General features: G+C 51.8%; 1 pseudogene; it reads right to left on the bottom strand.

Moving 5' to 3' along the window:
• Window positions 1-1,005: 1,005 nt before the first annotated feature.
• On the bottom strand, window positions 1,006-6,001 carry LOC108536183 (beta-glucuronidase-like; annotated as a pseudogene).
• Window positions 6,002-6,449: the final 448 nt, after the last annotated feature.

Raw genomic sequence — 6,449 nt, 5'->3', positions numbered from 1 at the left:
GCACAATTGTAAGGAAGAAAAGGGGGCCGGGTGCAGTCACTCATACCTGTAATCCCGGTAATTTGGGAGGCTGAGGTAGGCAGATCACATAAGGCCAGGAGTTCGAGGACAGCCTCGCTAACATGCTGAAACCCCATCTCTGCTAAAAATACAAAAATTAGCCAGGCACAGTGGCTCACGCCTGTAATTCCAGCACTTTGGGAGGCTGAGGCAGGCACATCACCTGAGATCAGGAGTCCAAGACCAGCCTGGCCAACATGGCAAAACATTATCTCTACTAAAAAATGCAAAAGTTAGCTGGCTGTGGTGGCACGTGCCTGTAATCCCAGCTACACAGGAAGCTGAAGCTGGTGACTCGCTTGAACCCGGGAAGCAGAGGTTGCAGTGAACCGAGATCATGCTACTGCTCTCCAGCCTGGACAACAGAGTGAGACTCCATTTCAAAAAAAAAAAAAGCAACAATTAGCTGGGCATGGTGGCACACATCTATAATCACAGCTCCTTGGGAGGCTGAGACAGGAGGATCACCTGCCTGGGAAGTCGAGGCTGCATTGAGCCGAGCTCACACCACTACACTCCAGCCTGGGCAACCAGACTGAGACCCCATTTCGGAAAAAAAAAAAAAAAAAAAAAAAAAGCCAGCTGCAGTGGCTCATGTGTGCCTATAATTCCAGCTACTCAGAAGTCTGAGGCAGGAGAATCACTTGAACCCAGGAGGCAGAGGTTGTAGTGCACTGAAATCGCACCACCACACTCCAGCCTGGACATACAGCGAGACTCCCTCTCCAAAAAAATTTAGAAAAAGAAAGAAAAAGAAAGGAAAAGAAAAGCAAAATTTGGGTGGGTAGACATTTGGTCCCCTGAACTGTCCGGGTACGGAGGGCCCTCCCATTGGCTGGGATGGGAGGCCGGTCTCAAACTACACACGCCCACCCCAGCCTGCCATCTGCCAGGGTCTCCTTCCCAATCTAGCCCAGGGCAGGCAGGGGACACTCACTTGAAGTACTAGCCAGCAGATTCCAAGTAGGATGCAGACTCACCCACAGGCCACATCATGATGGTGGGGTGGTTCTTGTCCCTGCGCACCAGTTCCTCCATCACCCGCGTGTGTTCATGCAGATACATGTTGTTGAAAAGCTGCTTGCAGGCCAGGAGGGAAGGGACAGAAGGTCATGGTGAGGCCCGTGGGCTGCACAGGCAGAGCAGGTGCACAGCGGAAACTCACGGCAGCACTAGGCCCACAGTAGGACACTCATCAATGACCACAGTCCCATAACAGTCACACATCGGCAGCACTTCCTCCACGTAGGAGTAGTGGCTGGTGTGGAAGGAGTTGGCACCAATCCAGCAAAGCAGGTTGAAGTCCTTCACCAGCAGCAGCCCACTGAAGCCCTTCCCTCGGATCTAGGAGACAGCAGAGCCGCGTGACCCTTTCCCTGTCAAAGCTGCACTTCCTCCAAGAGCTAGGACCCTGGAGAGCCACCCCACGAGCCCCCTCTCCAGCCCAAGCACCAGCTCCACCACAAGGCAGTTTGGAGCCATTTGCCTCATTGCCCTAAACTGTGGGACACAGGGAAGGCGAAAGTGAAAGGTGACCAGAAGCAGACCCCATGAGGACCTAGGAGCGCCAGTGTACATCCGCATCCTCGTGCTTGTTGAAGCCGTGAAAATACAAAGGTTTCCCACTGATGAGGAATTGGCTCTCAGTGACAGCCACAGTGCAGATCCCCACTAGGAATGTGTAGAAGTCAGACACAGGTCCCAGTGACGTCTGTGCACTGAGCTGTACCTACAACAGCCAAAGCACCAGGAGTGAGCACCCTGACAGCCTGAGCCCCACCTGGACTGCCCTCTGGTGTGAAGGGCCCCTGTGCACCCAGCAGATGACTCGGGCTTGCAAGCAGAGATGCAGCAGAGGCTCTGCCCTTCCCTGGCTGACCCTGGGACCTGCCCTTCAAAACCGGGCCTTCCCCTTGACCAGATGAGGTGACTCATGCCTGGAGTCCCCACACTTTGGGAGGCTAAGGCAGGGGGATCACTTGAGTCCAGGAGTTTAAGACCAGCCTGGTGACAGAGGGAGACTCCATCTCTATAACAATTTTTTTTTTGTTTTTGAGACAGTCTCAGTCTGTGCCCCAGGCTGGAGTGCAGTGGCATGATCTCAACTCACTGCACCCTCTCCCCTCTAACTTCAAGCAATTCTCCTGCGTCAGCTGCCCCTGTAACTGGGATTATAGGCGTGCACCACCATGCCCAGCAAATTTTCATATTTTTAGTAGAGATGGGGTTTCACCATGTTGGCCAGGCTGGTCTCAAACTCCTGGCTTCAAGTGATCCACCTGCCTCTGCCTCCCAAAGGAATGTAAGCATGAGCCACCATGCCCAACCTACAAAAAAATTTTTTTCATTAGCCAGTCATGGTGGCATGTGCCTGTAGTTCCAGCTACTCAGGAGGCCAAGGTAGGTGGATTGCCACAACCTGGGAGCTCAAGGCTCTAATGAGCTGTATTCAGCACATTCCACTCCAGCCTGGGTGACAGAGTGAGACCATCTCAAAAAAAAAAAAAAAGAAAAGAAAACTGGGCCTCCCAAACATCAGAAAGCTTAGAAGACCACACCTGCCGTTCACCTCTCCTGGGCTCCTGCTGAAGCCAGGGCCACCAGATGAGGGCAAAAGATCTCCCTTAAGCAAGTCCCAAACCACCATTACTTCCAATTAGTACAGATAGGTGAGGCATTCATGCATCAGGTACAGCCACCAGAGGCTCCTGCCTGCACCCAGCACTTTCAGCTGGCCCTGGGTCCCAGCTCCGTTGGCCACGATTTTGTTTTCTGCATCCAAAAGATGCACTTCCAACTTGAACTGGTACTGTACCTAATGGAGATCTGGTCATTCACCAGCCCTGCAGGAGGCAAGAGAAACCAGGGCTGAGGGAGGGACATGACCTGGGCCACACAGACAGAAGTGCCTCACAGCCACCATTCCCAGGCAGCCATTTATTTCTGTTGCTTTTTTTTAATTTAGTATTTTTTTTTTTTTTTGAGACAAAGTCTCACTCTGTCAACCAGGCTAGAGTGCAGTGACGTGATCTCGGCTGACTGCAACATTCACCTCCAGGGTTCAGGTGATTCTCCTGCCTCAGCCTCCTGAGTACCTGGGATTATAGGCGTACACCACCATGCCCGGGAAATTTTCTATTTTAATGGAGATGGGGTTTTCCATGTTGGCCAGGCTGGTCTCCAAAACCTGACCTCAGGTGATCCACCCACCTCGGCCTCCCAAAGTGCTGGGATTACAGGAATAAGCCACCGCGTCTAGTGCTTTTTTTTTAATTAAAAAAAGAAAGGACTTTTTTCGCCAGGCGCAGTGGTCACACCTCTAATGTCAACACTTGCAGAGGCTGAGGTGGGAGGATTGCTTGAGCCCAGGAGTTCGGGGCTGCAGTGAGCTACAATCTTGAAGCAGGTAGTCAAGGAAGTGACCATGTCCTTTGGCTGTGCCAACCACGGCACTGAGACATGTGACATGTGAACAAGCAAGTACAGCTACTGTGCATGTGCACCAAGAGGACGACCCAGAATGTGCTTAGAGCAACACTTCTTCCCAGCTCCTTAGGAATTCATCATGGAAGACTCCCAGAAAAGGAGTTTCCCCAGGAAGAATCAGCGCTGTCTCACTGTTACGAGCAGCCTGCCCTGAATTCTCTCTCAGGGTCAACTGTGTATTTTGCACTTCACTGTTTTTTTTGAAAGGGGTCTCGCTCTGTCACCCAGGCTGGAGTGCAGAGTTGCAATCTCAGCTCACTGCAACCTCCACCTCCCGGGTTCAAGCAATTCTCCCATCTCAACCACCCAAGTAGCTGGTATTATGCCACCACACCAAGCTAATGTCGGCCAGGCTGATTTGAACTCCTAAGCTCAAGTGATTCACCCACCTCAGCCTCCAAAAATGCTGGGATTAGAGGCACGAGCCACTGTGCCCAGGGTATTCTGCACTTAACTTCCAATATAGCTTTTTTCTTTGCAATAAATTGCTCTATGCTGCATCACCTTTGCTGTGTGATTCTTGTTTAAATTCTTATTTATTTATTTTATTTTTTTGAGACAGGGTCTCACTATGTTGCCCAAACGGGTCTTGAACTTTTGAGCTCAAGCGATCTGTCTACCTTGGCCTACCAAAGTGCTGGGATGACAAGCATTAACCACCGTATTGAGCCTAAACTCTTTTAAACTTGGAACTGTGGCCCCCAAAACAGCTGTCAATAATCTCACCACTGCACTCCAGCATGGGCGACAGTGCAAGGCCTCATCTCAGAAAAAGAAAAAGATATAAATTTAAAAAAGAAAAAAAAATTTAAAACTCCTTACACTCTGGGAGGCTGAGGCAGGTGCATCACCTCAGGTCAGGAGTTCAAGTCCAGCCAGGCTAACATGGTGAAACTCCGTCTCTACTAAAAGAATATAAAAATTAACTGGGCATGGTGGCAGGTGCCTATAATCCCAGCTACTCAGGAGGCTGAGGCAGGAGAATCCTTTGAACCCAGGAGACGGAGGTTGCAGTGAGCCGAAATTATACCACTGCCCTCCAGCCTGGTCAACAGAACGAGACTCCGTCTCGGAAAAAAAAAAAAAAAAAAAAAAAAACACAGGGTCTTCCTCTGTTGCCCAGACCGGAGTGCTGTGGCACGGTCATAGCTCACTACACCTCTGACCTCCCAGGCTCAAGTGATTCTCCTGCCTCAGCAGCTGAGACTACCGGCACGCATCACCCTGCCTGGCTAATTTTTTAATTTTTTGTGGTAATGGTCTCACTATGTTGCTCAGGCTGGTTTCGAACTCCTGGCCTCAAGACATCCATCCCACCTTGCAAAGAGCTGGGATGACAGACGTGACCACCGTGCCCAGCCCACAGAAGCTGACTGTTTCTTGAGCATGATGTGTAGCAAGGGAAGGTGGAGTGAGAGCAGCACCATGGGGGAAGGGACAGACTGCCACCCTGAGCTGTGTGACATTAGGCCAGACTCCTCCAAGTGAGGTCAACCACACGGGTGATTTCAGGAGCCCGTGTCCATTCAGAAAGCCTGGATTTTAGCTTTGTAGGTGGATGGGAACCTGTAAGGGTTTACAGATACTGGGAGAACCTTTTTCCTGGGAGAACTTTCCAAACAGGGAACAAACAGTAACTCTGGGCCCCATGGAGAGAGGATCTTACCAGAAGCCCTCACCACTGATGTGCTCCACACTGGTGGTGACAGTGATGTCATCGATGTAGGTGGTGGGTGTCGTGTACAGAAGCACAGACCGCTGCAGTCCCACGTAGTTGAAGAAGTCAAAGTCTGCATTCTGGACAAAGCAACCCTTGGGATACCTAGGGTGGGAGGACTGTGGTTCGCTGGGCCCTTGCCCTGGGTCCTTTGACTTCAGCTCACATGCCACCCTGGCCTCCCCAGATCCAGGGCCTCCACTCTACGAAAGCCACCCTGTCCCTAGCAGGAAGACCTCGGGGTGGGGGAGGAAGGCGGGTGCATGCAGTGGAGGCAGGATGGTACCCATGTGGAGGTGTTAGTCACATAGCAGATGGTCCCTGGTGGCAGGGTGGTGGGGGTGAGCATGTTGTTGATGGCAATAGTGATGTGGAGGCTGGAGGACAAGGGACCCACCTGGAACAGGCTGCTGATATCAGCGTTGAAGGGGAGGTAGATCCCTAATGCTCTAGTGCATCGACCCCATTCACCCACTGCAGACACAGGAGATATGAGGAGCCACCGTGCGTGGCTTTTTTTTTTTTTAATCAGCCAGGGGGCTTTGCTTAGGACACCGTGAGTGGACCCAAGCTAGCACCCAGTTCTCTCTTCTCTTCCTCCTGTACTGAATGTCACAAAGTCAGAGAAAGAGGATGGAGACCAGGCAAAAGTGGCCCAAACCTCACCCGGTCCCACTTCTCTGCTGACCACATCCAAGTGAGGAGGGGAACAGGGGTGGTATCCTTGGCCTGCCACATCCTGTCCTGTACATGAACCTTGAAAACCAGGGGACCTTCCTGCCTTGGCAGAACTGACCTCAGGATGTCTCAACTGTCCCCTCCTCCCGATCCCTGGGCACAGCTCTGTGCAGTGCCTGCCGCTCTGGCCCAAGTGTCTGGGTGACTCATGCCTGTTATCAGCGCTTTGGGAGGTCAATGTGGTAGGATGGCTTGAGGCCAGGTGTTCGAGACCAGCCTGAGCAACGTGGTGAGACCCTATATCTTTTTTTTTTTTTTTTTTTTTGAGACAGAGTCTGGCTCTGTGGCCCAGGCTGGAGTGCAGTGGCACAATCTCAGCTCACTGCAAGCTCTGCCTCCTGGGTTCCTGCCATTCTCCTGCCTCAGCCTCCCTAGTAGCTGGGACTACAGGCGCCACCACCATGCCCGGCTAGTTTTTTTTTTGTATTTTAGTAGAGACGGGGTTTCA

Source organism: Rhinopithecus bieti, unplaced genomic scaffold (genome assembly GCF_001698545.2).
Source record: "Rhinopithecus bieti isolate Rb0 unplaced genomic scaffold, ASM169854v2 scaffold_13750, whole genome shotgun sequence".
Taxonomy (NCBI): domain Eukaryota; kingdom Metazoa; phylum Chordata; class Mammalia; order Primates; family Cercopithecidae; genus Rhinopithecus; species Rhinopithecus bieti.
Note: the sequence above shows the minus strand (reverse complement) of the source record. Positions and strands in the feature narration are given on the sequence as shown.